At 44.4% G+C, this 16405-nt stretch overlaps 1 long non-coding RNA gene across 1 annotated transcript in view; it reads left to right on the forward strand.

Annotated features, from left to right (window-relative positions):
- The first annotated feature begins 231 nt into the window (after nucleotides 1-231).
- Nucleotides 232-16405, forward strand: part of LOC146806021 (uncharacterized) — a 77010-nt gene continuing 60836 nt past the window's right edge. The window contains exon 1 of the long non-coding RNA XR_014967544.1: nucleotides 232-325. This is a non-coding gene — a long non-coding RNA (uncharacterized LOC146806021). The remainder of the gene's footprint in view (nucleotides 326-16405) is intronic.

Here is a 16405-nt window from a genome sequence, read left to right on the forward strand (position 1 = left end):
ATATTACTTTGTATCACTTAGGACTTTGAAGCCTGTCTGGCACAGTAATCCATTATCCATATAAAAGTAGTCTGAAGGAGTGTGTGTTGTTAGCATTGCTGGTGTGCTTCCAAACAAACAATACGAAGCACTGTTGATGAAGCACACTGATCTGTCATGTGACTCTGGTAGGAGCGTGAGAAGCCAATTTTTATAATTATAGAAGCTCTGCTAGTAAACAATCACTTTGAGATTGAGCTGAGTATTGCAGCAACAGGATCAACCATCTCTCTCACCATGAAACTATTTGTTGTCCTCGTTTTTATGGCGCTTTGCTGCAGCCTTGGTGAGTTTTGTTACCTTCTATACATGGGGTTGATCATCAGACACCTTTAAATAGAGTTAGAAAGGAAGTTTACATTCTTTTTAGGTCTGGAAAATTGAGATTCTTAGCACTACCTGACAGAATGATGCACGTATAGAAAATAGGCTCAGTGCACATGAATATTCAAAGCAATGTGGAATTTTTTCTGGGTTCTGATTGTGTAGATTTACCTAAAAATACATCTACAGCAAATGTCTTTGGGACAATGAGCTATAAAATTAAGAACAGTGACAGCCCTTTACCTCCACATTAAAGTGCATTCTTCCTAATTGTGCCACTCCACTAAACTATATCTTAAGGCGAAAAAAATCAATAAAAAATCATATTGTAATCTTTGGTGGAAAGATACTTAAAAAGGCAAATAGCAGCTGGAAAAAGAATTCCTTGAGCAAGTAAATATTTACTAATATCTAGGGCTTTACCTTGAAGGAAGGGGTGTCTTTTATCTACATCTTTCTTTGAATTCCACTTTTGCTTACCGGTCCAACAAAGTATCAGGTCCAACCCTTTCTCTAGTGCTATAGGTAATAGCAGATACATATGCTACCATTTTGACATATGGTGTGGCAGATTTTTGGGGGAAATTGGGAGGCTGGCTTGACTTTGCACAGTGTGGAGACACTTATTGTTGTTACCCCTGCTAGAATGCACACCACTGACACAGTTGAGTCTGGAGTTTAATTTGTGGAGGCAACTTTACATTTTGCAGGCAGCATGTGTGACATATTGTGCGAAGATGAGAGCATCCTCAGCATTCATTTTGAATGGAATATTAAGAAAAAGTTGGTGAAGGTGAAGAATTCATGGAGTATATATCTGGAAAATGTTGTAAAAACATTACAGTTTGAGGAGAGCTGAGAAAATATTGCCTGCATCCCAAATAGGATATTAAGCAATGAAGCAGGACTAGCTGATATCATATCGTGAAGATCAGGTAAAATGTGAACAAAAAACATGCATGAATGGTTTTAAGTTTATACAAATATAACATAAAGGAGCCATTCCTCAATCCTCCCTAGACGTTAACACAAAAAGGAATAATACCAAATTTAGATTCCCTTCAAGGACTTATGGTATTGAAAATTTAAAGGAAGACTCTGATCATCTTTGCCTATAGGTTTCCAGGCTGCTGAGTTTCTATTGTCGATAATTTGTACATGTGAATTGCTGGGAACAGAAATAGGGCTCTTGTTAAGAGCAAGGCCTCTGCAACTAAGTAATCTGAAATGCATAGACGCGGTTAGTGCATGAGTTACTGGATCAGACCCCCAACTTACTGACAGATTTGTATTATTCTTAACAGTTCCTTGTATCAGAATTCAGACAGCCTCTATCAGCATCCCACCAATAAAAGAAGGGTAGGACAAGCGTGGTTAAAATATTATTTGATTTTACAAAGCACATGAACAAGATAATTTCTCCCAATTATTTTCCTATGGTAGGTGTCTGTAACATTTTTAATCAATTTATTCATTGTTTAATAAACACTTACTTACTTTATTCAATCCATATATTCTTGAGTGCAAGAAAATAGGCCTTTTTGCTGTGGCCCCCACTTAATGACCCCAGTCGGACTACTAGAGGCTGATTTTTGACTCTGACATTGCACTGGAGCCTGCTAACCTGGCCCCAGTGTCAGTGCTCTCTTCCCAGAACTGATAAATGTGAGCCCTTGGTATATGGTATTAGTGGTACCCAGGGCATGGGTACTAAAGGGGTCCCCAGTGCTTGCAGAACAGTTTGCCCAGTGTGACCCATGTAAACTACTGACAGCAGGCCTGCCATTGCTGGCTGCAGGAACAGTGTGAACTGCTCCATTTCGACTTTGCCTTCGCCATGTGTAGCAAAGTAAATGCACTGCTTTTAATATATGTCAGTCACCCCTAAGGAAGTCCTACTGAGTCCATGAGGCAGGGTGCAGCATGTTAAGGGTATAGACATGTAAGTGCAAGTTTATATGTTTCTATAGTGGCCTTTACCATTTAAGTAAACTATAAGTGATAGGCGGTTCATAGGCTAATATGGGTTTGCCCGGGCAGCTCTGGGGTCATTAGCTCCATATGGTACCACCTTAGCATGTCGAGTTTGGTATCAAATAGCATGCCACCTAAATCCAGACACAAATCTAATGCCTGGAGCGATGTGGCATGCACCCAGGTGGCTACCTTAGAGGTGGCCTATCAGTTAGCCTCAGCTTTCCTACGCTCTGGCTGGCAGCCCGTGTTTGCTGACCCCAAGACAGGATTCTGACCTCCTGCTAGGCAGTGTGAAACCTCCCAGGAGTCAGGAAGAGAAGCATGGGCAGAAAATATGTCACACCTCCTCCCTCCCAGGCAGGCTAGTGAAGTAACACATCAAGGAGGTGAGCTTAAAAGGCTGCACTGCATCTGATATGCATCCAGGCTGTCTCCCAGAGAAGTAAACAGCTCTCCCCCTGCCCCAGGCCTGTTTGCTCCAGGACAGGTGGGACATCAACAATGCAGGAGGTCTACACCCCCAGAAGGCTAGCCACACCTCTAGGGTGGGCTACTTGGTTTGTACAGCTAAGAAAGACTTTGGCCATTTTTAAACGTTTTATAAATAGTGGGCTAGGGATAGAAAAAGTGACCTACAGCCCCAGATGGTGTCACCTCAAGGGAAGATAAGCTGCAGGGACTAGCAACCCATTGGATACTTGCTCCCTCTCCCATAACTCCCCTAAATCTACGACTTAAGGGACACCCATAAGACCAGAACCTCATTTCTGAGCCACCTTGCATCAAAGAGGAGACTTGAGAAGACAACCGCAGGATTATGCACAAACCAACAGAGGGAGACTCTATAGCTATGGCATTTCATCTGGAACTACTCTATCGAGGCTTGTCTTTGGCTAAAGATAGGCTCCTGCAGATAGAGGGACCCCTGTTAGAGCCAGAAGCAATGTCAGACTCCCTAGGACCAGTAGCACTAGTCCCCTGCACACTGCAGGTAAATCAATGTTTAGAATCCAAAGAATCACTGGCCATCGGGCCCCCCAAAGGAATCATTCAAAAGGAGATGGTCCAGTACATTGTGGGAATTGTAGTCTTGCCCTCCACAAAATTTCAGTCTGCTCCTGTGTTCTATTGGACCTCCGGATGTTGAAGAAGCTCCTTGCTGAACTTACTGCTACCAAGGCTTGTTGGTCGCAACTATGGCAACTGACACCATCACTCAAAATTGCAGCTAGAGGAAATTACACAAGACCTTCATCCAACATCAGCAGCGATGTACTTGTTGACATTTTGCACCCTGTACTCGTACAACACGTGTAAGTGGTGAAAGGAGCCTCCGCGTGGCTCCCATTTCGAACCAGACATAGCCAGCACAACTCTTCACATGGGCTCCATGGGCTGGATAAAATTATACTGACTGTCGTGTCTAGGTCCTGGAACCTGCATCACCTTTACCCTGCAATGGTTCCACACAACCAGACATGCAAGTGACGGATTGCCACTAATATTTTTTACCTTTGATGGCAATAGTACAATTTCACTGTTTTATTTTGCACTGATTTTATATTGCTTCTAAAATTCTCAACTATGGTTATATATGTATCTGATCAAATTATTTGGTGTTTAAATGAAGATAAAAATGTATTTGATTTTTCAAAATTGGTGTCATATGTCTTTCGAGTTGTGTCAATTACTTATCGTCCATGTTGGTATTCTAAAGTGCTTAACAAATGTTCCTCTAATAAAGCCTGTCTGCTCTTTGCCACACTACTAGGAGTGAGTAAAAGATTTATTAGTGTGAATACAAGGATAATCTTTGGGGTGTATGATAGTATTGTAGGGTGAAACCTAACCAACATCACCACATAATATTCCACTTGTCTACATAGGTGTTACAGCAACGGGACCCTGAACTTGCATTTCACAGTTCCACTTGTTCATAAGTGATTTTTCCACGAGAAAACCACTAAATTGACTTTAGACTCTAAAATGTATTTTCCAGAAATGTTTCAAATGTTTTAACATTGGAAATCTAAGGCCCTCTGTAGACCAAAAGTCTAATAAGTACATTTAAAAAGCTTAGGTGTGTTAGGCAAGGTTTAAAGGTTTTTCAAAATGTTTTAAAGGTCCCAACTGGCAAGTAAAAAGTTAGGCATAATGGAAGCTGGTAAGGATGTCAACTTGTCAGTCATCCTAGCCCTGAGGATCAGAGATCTGAGGGTTTTGTGCAAAACAAGGGGAATTAGCTATAGGGTTACAGCTAAAAAGGAGGAACTTGAAAACCCCCTCAGGTCTTATGCGAAAGAAAGATTAGAGAGCGAGGGCCATTACTCAGAAAAAGACCATGAAGAGGCTGAAAATGAGGCCCTATCCCATATTGAGGAAGATGGGGAAGAAGGTGAAGTCCAGAACTATCCACCCTTTCCCAGACCTCTTTCACCAGTGAGAAGTGACAGGAATCACTCTAGGAGACCTCCCATTGGTACGGCGGTAGGAACCCCTGAGGATGAGCTTGACCAACTCTCCCTGGTAGTGAAGAAGCTTGAACTTGAGAAAAGACGACTAACTCTTGAGGAATTACGGGTTAAAATGGACTTGAAGCCCAAAGATGGTAGCAGCAAGACAAACAGGGAGAAAGAGGAATATTTTGATATTAAAGTCCCCAAACGGATTGTCCCCAATTATAGTGATGAAGAGGACATTGACAAATGGGTGCAGCATTTGAAAGGGCATGGAAATTGAGACGGATAGGTTGCCAAAACTGGGGCTCTCTACTTTGGGAGTTATTCTTAGTAAAGTGCAGAGAACGACTACTGACCCTTAACTGGGATATGGCTGAGTCCTATAAGCATATGAATAAGACATTCATAGAAGGACTTGTACTACAGAAGAGTATGTACTGAAGTTTAGGGACACCCATATAGCTCACAACCAGGCATGCGTAAGCTTTGTGAGGTTGACACATATGATGCACTGTATATTTTGATTATGAAAGAGTACAATATATCCAATTGTACCTCAGACAAGTTACACCAGCATCCAGTAGATTCAGAACGTTTTAGCCCTAGGGAGTTGGGCAAAAAGGCTGATGAATGGGTAAGGAAACTAGTACCCAAGAAAACCCAGGGGGGGACCTCAAGAAGCGGGAGTTCGGTATGCCCACAAAAAGCACAGGAGGGAGGTAGTAAGCCCACCAAAGAGGCTCCCTCAGGACTCCATACCCTAAAAAGGAGGAGAGTAAAACCCACCCACTCTGACTAGCAGAGTAAGGGCTTAGGAAACATTTGGATAGTAGGCTGCGCTTGGACTGACAAAAGGCAGGGCACTACAAAGGGAAAGTGAGCCTGTCCCAAGATGATGGTTAGTACAGGGATGTCCGTGTAGCCATGGGGAGAGCTCCTCAGATGAGGACGTCCTCTTAGCTTTTAACTGGGATAAGGGTCCAGATAGTATGCTGATGATCCCTGAGGGTGGCAGTAAGCACTTCCACTACAGACAGGAGAATATGAGCTTTACCACTGCCTTGAGAGACACAGGTGGCAGTCATACAATAGTGGTTGACAGGTTAGTGTCCCCAGATCGCTATCTGCCAGGGAAAGCCAGAAGAGTAAGGGTAGTCCCAGGGGAGGTCACAACCAGACCTTTAGCCTTAGTGCCTCTGGAGAGAAGGGATACCTTCAGCTGGTATAGGGTGGTAGTCAGTACTGACCTTCCCCTAGATTCTATCCTTGGAAATGACCTTCCATAGGTGGCCTGATCCCAGAAGGGGCAGTGGCCCAGGACACTAGCCAACCCAAAGATCCTGGGGATCCTGTCCCTAAAGATATGAACCTTAGGCCCCGAAAGAAAGGGAAAAAGAGTAAGAAAAGGAAAGGGAAGCCTCTCTTAACTAGAGATCCAGTAAGCCGAGGGCATTCTAACCCAGTAAGGGAGTATCACAAAGTTGGCACTGGGAAGGCTTCTCCTTACCCCAAATAGGTCCTGACAAGTCAGGCAATGGTTCAGAATCAAACTGTCACCCTTGAACTGACTGAAGGAGTAGTTGGAGAAGGGTGTCAGAACAGGAAGTGGTTGCACCCCACACTGAACATCGAAGGAGGTTCCAAGAACTCACAGTTAAGTACAGTACCTCATTCACCTGTCAATGGAGAGCTCAGGGTGTGGTTTTGGATACTGACATCTGTCAGTGGTGGCCTCTGGTGGGTGCTGGCTTTCATGACAGCACTGTACTTGGCATGGGAGGCAGATCCCATAGTCAAAAGAAAGTTAGGTCCCACTCCTGGTGGTCATGGTGGAGTTGCTCAAGTGTTGGGTAACCTCTGTGGGTAAACTAGGGAGAATATGTACTAGGAAGTGACGGAGCATGTTGTTAGCCTCCTTTGCTTAACGACATGCTCCCCCACTTCTGAGACGCAAGGCTTCACCATATTTACAAGAATGTGGTGCAGCCCTGCGTTTCCCCTTGCGTTGGTGCTAAGTTTAACAGCTTAGCACCAACGTAGGCACCCTGGCACCAGAGTGCAAGGGTGTCTGCGTGCAGGGGAATATTGTTTATGTGTAGGAAAGTGTCCCCTCCTGCACATAAACAATCCTAAAATACAATTCCGTCACTTTCATATGTGCTGCTTCATGCAGCACACATGAAAGTGAAAAATTGCATTTTTTTCTATGGTTTTTTTATGTGCAGGAAGGGACACCTTTCAGTCCATAAACAAACCATGGCATTTTGCTTTTTCCATGTGTGCTGCGCACACATGAAAAAAGCAAAAACGAGGAGAAATAATGCATTTCTCCTGGTTTCGCCAACTTAAGACCAGGGTTTTCCTTTACTTAATTTTTGCGCTGCCTCCTATGTATGCCACCCTTGTACATAGGGGGCAGTGTCAAATACAATGAGTGTTGTGGTGGAATGTCCACCACAGCACCCACTGCACACCCCTTTCATGCTAACCATAGCGTGAAAGCGTGCCTTATGTACAAGGCAGCGTTGAGCCACGTTAAGTGGCTTAACGCTGCCTTGTACATTAGGCCCAGCCCCTATCGCCACCACAACGTCTGTAAAAGTGATGTTGTGGTGGCGATAGGGGCTTGTACAAATGCCCCACGGTGTTTCTCTGGCTAAGATAGGGTTAGAATAGGTGGGCACCTCACTCCCCTGATTAAAAGGGGAAGAAGGTAAAGACATAGATGAACTTCAGTTTAATTTGAGTCCTGTTACTGTTGAGATGGGTCAACTGCCCTGTGGAAGTGACTTTGACAGGAGGATGTGAGGCAGAGCAGGTCCCGCAATCGTACAGCCTGTTTTTTTTACATTCTTCTTTGCTGAAAAGTAAGGAAGACTCTCTCAGCGTTGGACTGAAGGTTAGGCTATGTGTATCTGATTAAGTTCATTTTAGCGTCTAAATTAAGAAAAAAATCTGTTATATTTTTATAAGTTAATATCAGATTTCTTTAGAGTTGTATCAATTACTTATCATCAATGTTGGTACTCTGCAGTGCTTAACACATGTTCCTCTAGTAAAGCCTGTCTGCACTACCAGGACTAAGCTAAAGATTTATTAGTGTGAATCCAAAGACCATCTTTGGTGTTTGTGATTATACTACATGGTGAAGCCTAACCAACATCACCACATAATACTCCACCTTGAGGCTTTTCAATCCTTTCTTAAAAGAATTGCACAATCCCAACCATGGCTTTTGATATCTATGAATATCACTCCATCAGGGTGCTCTATCTGATTTGGGCAATGCACTCCACAATGCATTATTTCAGAGTGACACTAACCCACACACCATACATTGACATTTTAGGACACCAACCTAGCACATTGCATTACATACTATAGACTGTATTCCACATGCTGCACTGAACCACCACATCTCAGTATATAAGACGCACACTATCCTGCAATAATGCATTGCTTCCAAGAGACACTACCAAAGCAATGCAGTGTTGAAGGGACACTAAACCCTGCACTCCAATATATATGAGGAACACTAACCCAGCACAATTCTCTGTATCCTAGAGACACTTACATGCATACTGCAATATGTCCCAGGGAGTCTGACCCAGCACACTTGAATGTATACCAGTAATATTGTGGTACTGTAAAATTTGGAACCACGTTGGAGGCATGGCTCCACCGTGCCGATTTTGGTATCAACGAACCGCAAATGACAAATGCGGTATGTACGAGTGTTTTCGTCAGGTTTTACCGATGAATTCACCGTGTATACGATACTACATATTGTATCCTTGGGTTCCATTTTAGAACAGAAGCCATTTTGTGGTTGCCCTCACATAGGCTGCGCTCTGAGGCCATGCCAAGGCCTAAAGGACACGTACACCTTCTGTGACTTCTCTGTGACCTGTGCAAACTGACTCCACTGCCCGAGGTCAATCCTGTACGGCCAGTTCCTTTTCACGCGGCCTAATGAGATTAGCATCAGGGTTTGACACATCATAAAGTCTTTCTTCCCACTCGATCTCTGGCTAATCTTTTTCACATATGACTCTGTTTCCTACTTTATGGCTTGTTTTACGAGCAGGAGGTGTCCGTTTTATTGGGGTCTGCTGATATCTGATGAGGGTTCTGAGCCTTGCTGGGTAAAATGATTACAGGCTGAACGAACTGAAATGTGGGATTGTCATCATGACTCTGCTTTTTCTTTGAAGCGAAAATATGTGAATGACCACTTGTAAAACAGGGGCAGTGTTGCCCAAAGCGTAATATTCTGTATAAAAGAAAAGACTGGTTTTTGGTTCGGGAGCAGTCTCCTGAGAACATACACTGTGCTGTACTTCTCGGATACCTGTGATTGGTCTGCAGCCAATAAATACGATCTTTGATTTCACCTAGAAGACTCTTTGTTTCTGTAGTCTGAAACAGGAAGAACTCGAAGTCTTCGGGTGCGTCCCCGGGCACCGCTGGGTTCCGAAAAACCCAGTACTTCAATATTTACTTATCACATTGCGCTACATAATTGAGGCATGAGCCACCACACTGAGCTATATCATAAAGACACTACAAAATTGTACTGAAGCCATAGGGTCTCAACAATCAATCTGAAAGGCATCCTATAGGAAATAAGTCAATAAAATGGATTCTTGAGATATCAACCCAACACATTGCATTGCACCCTAGTGGGAGTAAGTTGTGACAGTGAATCCCATAGCAACTATTTTTCACCACACTAGGTATGATTGCGTTGCATGCATTCTGAGGATACTAAAGAATATGTTGCTACATTCTAAGTACACTATCTTCTGTATCTTCTGGCATAAAAGGAATGCTATGATTGTCCTGGGAGCTTCAGAAGCACATGCCAAGTGCACCCTCATTCAGTGCACCAGCTGGAACTCCCGGGCTTCTGTGAAGGTCGAGAATGTCAGGGTAGGTAGGACAGAACTAAGGATTCCAAGCAGATCGTCACCCTCCATGCCCACCGGAACCCCACATAGGAGACACCGTCCCCCAAGTCTGAAACTTATCTTTGTAGTTTCTAAATATCGACCCCTCAGTCTGGATATTGGCCATATAGTTCATTTCAGTTCAGTTCATTAAGTCTTTATTGCGATTTTTCATCATAAAAGACAAGAGTTTCCAAGGATAAAACAGATTTCATTGTTTTCAAAATACACCATCATAAGCTAAATCTAAGACTTAGAGTATATCACAACAACAATAATTAATAAGTTAATATATAAATAGATACATGTTAAAAAAGTATTTAAAAAAAATATATATATATATAACTCAGCAAAAAGCATAATCTTTATCGATTAATTTACAGAGGTTAATCAATTTATAAACCACACAGAAGTTAATGTTCGAACTTTACCCGCTGCTAAGAGGTCCCGAGATTCATCATTGACCAGCTACTTTGCCCCCCCCTTTGTATTACGTAAAGCCCACGCCCCGCTCAAAAACTTTGTTACACCAATTACGACAAGGTTTGTAGTGTCTGATTTCAGTATTCTCTTAGCAACCATTGCTGATCTTGTATTCAAAGCCACACATACTGGTTTCAACCAGATGCTCCTTGGCTGGTGATAAACAGGGCAAACAAATAAAAAGTGATCAATACTTTCGCTAAGATCATGACAAAATGCGCACTTATCGCTACTTATAGAATTCCATTTACTTGTAACTCTGCACAGGGGTAGAGTACCTATCCTAAACTGGTGGTGCAATTTACGATCATGGAGCTTCATAATAAGATCCCAGTATCCTTCCAAGCGAGTTTCATCCTTTAATTAGAGAAAATCCCTAGACAGTGACTGGGAGAAATGGGAGGAGAATCTCTTGATTTTAACCACCTCCCAGTAAGCTGCTCTAAAGGACCTTTTCGGGGGAAATTCTGCAGCATCTGGGTTCTCCCATACATTCTTCATCCCCATATTAACCAGCAAGGACCTTATTGCTGACAACCATGGGATCTTATGTGATCGACTCATCCCCCTCACTTCCAATAAAGCCTTAGCGTACAAAGAAAGTTCCGGGGTGGTCCAGAGACGCCTCCAGACAGCGAGTGGCCTGTATCACGCTACATTGCGAATGCGTGACAGCCAAGGTCAAGAAACAGTGGTAAAAGGGGGTACGATTGCGGCAATCCTGTTAAAAATCTCATAAACTTATTTTGGGTTATAGAAAGTGGAGATAAATTACTAAAACCCCAAATTTCAGCACCATATAATATGGCTGGATTAATTGTGGTTGTGTATATCTTAACAATAGGGTCTATAGGTTTAGTTAAAGATAGCCTATGCTCCTTAACCAGGGCACCGGCCAACTGGGCATGCTTTAGTGCTAGCATTTCCACTTGGGGCTTCCAACTTAGTTTATCATTAAATGTAACGCCCAGGTAGGTAAAGACATCTGTCTGCTCCAGTAAGGCGCCGTCCATGTAAACACAAGCCTTGACTGGCTTGGACCTATGAAGCACCATAAACTTTGTCTTCCCTACGTTAACCACCAGCTCATGTGGGCGGCAGAACACCTCGAAGCAGGACAGAGCCAACTGTAGGCCCTGTCTCGTTTTGGAAATAAGCAAGGTGTCGTCTGCGAATATGAGCAGTGGTACTTTCATACCAGCTAATGTTAGGGCATCAGTTGGGTGGTTTTCAAAGTAGTAGTAGTTCCTTTACATTCTTGTCTGTGCAGTCACAATACAGGTGCCTTTGTGAGAGGTTGTACAGCAGGGATTTGATATTGGAGGCTATGGTAGGGATAAAAAGTGGACATTGTCTGGTCACCTTAGAGTCAGACACCAGTGAGGGTAGGGCATTCAAGGCAGAACAGCTCTATTCGGATGAGGTCCCCAGGCACTAGCCCCACGCAACCATAGGGGATCTAGATCACTGGTGTAGCGAGTAATGGCAAGACGGGGTCTGATTTTCACAGGGCATGTAAATTGTGAGAAGGACCCTTACCGGAGGCAGGTTGATTATAGCTGGGCAACAGAAGGCCATCACCTCACAAACCTTGAAGCAGGGAAGAATCCACTGGGGACCAGTAAGGCAGTGACAATATGACCCTGTTGCAGGCCGACACTCTGCTGGTAGGGCCCAGGTAACACTGGGGGTGGAGATGAGTGCTCTAATGTCTGGAGGGCACGCAGAAGCAACAGACTACAGGTTGATGCTCCTTAGTTCCAGCGCATGTCCAAATCCTACAGTGTCCTCATAGGCCCAGTCCCCAGGAGGCCACTACCGCATAATGATGTCATCACCAGTTGCAGCCAGGGGAGTAGGTCAGGTGAGTGCTGATACCTCTAGACAGTAGCAAAGGTGTGGAGGCATACAACACAGGGGATGACCAGCTGACAACTCTCTAGTCCTGCTGATCCTCCTAAAGCCATTTGGCTGAGTCTGGGTCCTGCAGGGCTGCTGGAGTCCCAGAAGGTGGCAATCGCCTACCAAAGTGGGTAGTGACAGGGTGGGTCAGGCGAGGATAGGTCCATGAGGAATAGTGCCTCCCATTGAGGGGGGGTTTCAATGAGTAAAAGGAGTAAATCCACTGGGCCTCTCAGGAGTAAATCTGTTGGGCTTCAGAATCCCACAGGCCCCTGTGTATTATACAGGCGAGGCATTAAGGCAGCGTATCCATGCAATCTACGGTCAGTTATTTTCTGCAGCCTCAGCACAGTGGGCACCCCACCCCCTCTCCTGCCTCCTTCAGGTCCTACAGGATTGATTACAAGCACCCGTTCTGGCTGCTGGACTGAAAAGCCAAGCCAATGCTGGGACGGATGCAGAGCAGATGTGCGCAGCGCCTGTCTGCACCCGTCTGTGCTTGGACGTCACGAGGAGCCAGGAACCCTGGTCCGTTTGAGGTAAAAAATAAGACCACTCAGCGTCTTTACTACTCAGCAGACACCTTACACCTACTGAGAGCAAAGAATAAGGCTAGCACACCATTACAGTTTCCTTGCACCAACAGGTATCCCCATACCTTAAAGGGCCCGGTTGCCTGTTATAATTGCCAGTTCCAAAGTGACCAGGATACGGGTACATCCCTGGGGAAAACATCCAGCCCTTCTACAACCAAATGTGGCCGAAATAGTTTTCTCTGCAATGTTCAGTCATTGACCAAGCAATCAACTGAGATATGGGATGTGATCACCTTCCAGTCTCCTGATATTTGCTTCCAGGTAGAGCATGGCTAAACCCCTCCAACCGTCCAACTATCGCATTAGCTATCCCTGATAACTACAAACTAATACATCTTGATAGAGGGGAAAAAATGGGCAGAGGAATTGCCATAGCTTTTAAAAATACAATCAATGTGACATGGATTTCATCTACCTGCACTGACTCCATGGAGTTAGGTATTTTTAAGATAACAGTGTCTGCAACAGATATCTGGAAAGGTGCACTGATTTATCACCCCCCCCACGCCTAAGATCAATTTCAGCCAGCTATTGGTAGAACAGATAGAAACGCATGCTCTAGCCTCAAATAAATTTCTCCTCCTAGGCGACTTTAATTTCCATGGGGAATATCATACCAACTTGGAAGTTAGGAAGCTATTAACAGACCTCGAAACATTAGGACTCTACCAAAAGGACAGTGGTCCTATGCACACAGCTGGTCGCACACTTGATCTAATCTTTTCCAACATGGAACAGCTGGACTGCAAGACACCTTTCCATCTTACAAGGACTGACCACTTTTTATTCATTTTCTTTCTACAGTCCCCCCACTCCCTGATTACTACTATGAACTGCAAATTACACCACAATGCCCATAGACTTTGGCACAAACCTACTCCTGAAGCCTTTCGCAAAGCTTTTTATCCTAAGTCACCTAATATTAGCCCGAAGGTCTCTGAATTGCAGAACTCCTTTAACACTTCCCTTACGGCGGCGCTGGAAGCAACTATTCCCCTAAAAAATCACAGGTCCATACATCACCGACCATCAGCCTTGTGGTTCACACCACAACTGAAACTAGAAAAAACTAAGTGCAAGAACTTAGAGAGACGATGGCGCAGAAGTTCCGAAAAAATGACCAGTACAAACAAGCGCTGTCTTGCTATCACCATAATATAAAATCTGCTAGGCAGAGTTTTATTATTAACCAAATCGAATGAGCCAACAACTCCCCTACAATCTGTTTTAATATAGTACATGATTTTGTCTTCCCACAAGTGTGCATTCAGTCTCCCGTGGAATCCCAGGACCTATGTGACTCCTTGGCCAATTTTTTCCAGGAGAGCATTTTTCACATTTACTCAAAATTTGCTACTGTTCCCATGCCGTTCATAGAGACCACCATATCTAAAGAAGAGCAGTCTAAAGCAACCTTCCATGCAATAGACAGTTTTCAGCCTATCACTTTAGAGGAAATTCACAGTTCCCTGGTTGCAGCCAAGTCTGGGTACCCCCAGGATATCTGCCCTCCAAACATAATGTCCCTGCTAGCTACCTGCTGCGCTCCAGTGATCCGACAGAGTGGAAGGCAGCATGCGTACGGCCCATTTAAAAAAAACAACAACGTTGGACCAAAAATCTCTCAGCACCTATCACCAAATATCCCTGTTACCTCTACTGGGCAAACAGCTCAAAACCCTAATAAACAAACAGCTGTGATCTTATCTTGAACTTAAACATATCCTTTATCACTCACAATCTGGCTTCCGCCCAGGGTGCTACACAGAGACAGTGCTTCTGGCTGTAGCCGATTCATTGAGACTGGGGGTGGATGCAGGGAAGCCGGTAATACTTGTGTCATTAGACCTCTCCGTAGCCTTTGACACCATCTCCCATTCAAGGCTTTGGAGAGGCTGCAAGCAATCAGAATACAAAGTCTGATAGACAGCAAACTGTCATCAAGGGCCCGTTCTCTTCACGCAAAATGATCTTAGACAGGGGTGTCCTGCAGGGCTCATGTTTGAGCCCCACCTGGTTCAATATCTACATGGCCCTGCTAGCAAAGATTGTAGAGCACCTCGGCTTTGAGATAATATCATACACAGATGACACCCAGCTGATATTTACTCTAGGCCAAGACCTGATAACAACAACAGAACGTTTTGCATCAGGTATGTTAGCAATCTCCAACTGGATGACTGAGAACTGTCTCTAGCTAAACACAGAAAAGATGGAGATCATGCTGCTTGGCAAAGCCCCGTCCATCTGGTCGGATGACTGGTGGCCACACCAATTGTGAGCTACCTCCGTGCCCAAACAAACAGTAAAAAATCTGGGGATAAAACTAGATCAAGCATTAACGATGAAAGATCAGATTGTGGAAACTACAAGCACATGCTACTAGAATCTGCGCCTCTTGAGCAGAATTTTTCCCTTCCTCCCTACTACGGCACATAGAACAGTGGTCCAGGCCATGGTGATAAGCAGACTGGACTACGGAAATGCCCTTTTGGCAGAGGCTAGCGAATCACTGCTCTCCAAGCTCCAGGTGGTCCAAAACACTACAGCCAGTCTCATTCTGAATCGCCCTTCAGGAACCTCCTCAGCCCCCCTTCTGAAGGAACTGCACTAGTTGCCAGTGAAGAAGCGCGCCTACTTTAAGATCTGCTGCTTCACGTACAATGCCTTAAAAGACAAAGGCCCATTATATCTCTGGAAAAAAATAACAGCATACTCTCCTAGTCGCATTCTTAGATCTGGCGATAAAGCCTTACTGTGTGTTCCCCGCATCTGCCAAACGTGAACTGGGGGTAAGGCCTTTTCCTATCTTGACCCAAGGTACTGGAACACACTCCCCTTGCCCTTGTGATCCACTCCCAATTACTGTAAATTTAAGAAACAACTCAAAGCTTAGCTATTCCAAAGATCAGCTAGGTTTATTCCTGTTCTGATCCGCAGCAGCGCCCAGATGCCTCTGGGTGAGTTTGCGCGCTATTGCAAATAGCTTTAACATAACATAACATGCCGTGAGGAGATCCGTGTGTACTCTAGCTCCAGATGGGGTGGTAGGGGGAAGGAGGATTCCAAGATTGGCAACAATGAGGTGGCTCTAGTGGCATCAGTAGGGGATTAAACTGAGCCATGCCGCTCCTGTACATCTCAAGCCCTGGACAATCATCAATGAACCATCAGTGGAGTAGGAAAAAACTGCTTTGGAGTCCCCCAGCACCAGAGCTTTTTCACTGAGCCACCATCTTGCAACGTGATGTAGCTCCGCGCTACATTCCATACATTCTATAAACACCAACTAGCAATCTGCAGTTCATTGTGAACAGTTACCACAATACATTTTCCAAAAATGAATCCTCCATATTTAAATGCAAAACTCTCTGTCCACTAGCCCAGAATACTTCCTCCCACGGATGCTAACACTCCACTTTTCACTGTATCCAAGGGATATCAGCTCACCTTAGAGCACTCCATGGGCATAGTGTAACATCCCAGAGACACAAATCCTCTCTGATGCATGGCACCATAGGGACAGCAGCAACCTCACTGCATGACATCTAATGGACACAAACGCTAGGGAAGCTAGCAAATAGCAACTCACAGCAATTTATGAAATCTAACACATCGTAGCACATTGCCTGATTGGGGCACTAACGTACCAAAATGAGCCACATCCTGGAGGTGT

The sequence above is a fragment of the Triturus cristatus genome, chromosome 8, assembly GCF_964204655.1.
Source record: "Triturus cristatus chromosome 8, aTriCri1.1, whole genome shotgun sequence".
NCBI classification, from domain to species: Eukaryota; Metazoa; Chordata; class Amphibia; order Caudata; family Salamandridae; genus Triturus; species Triturus cristatus.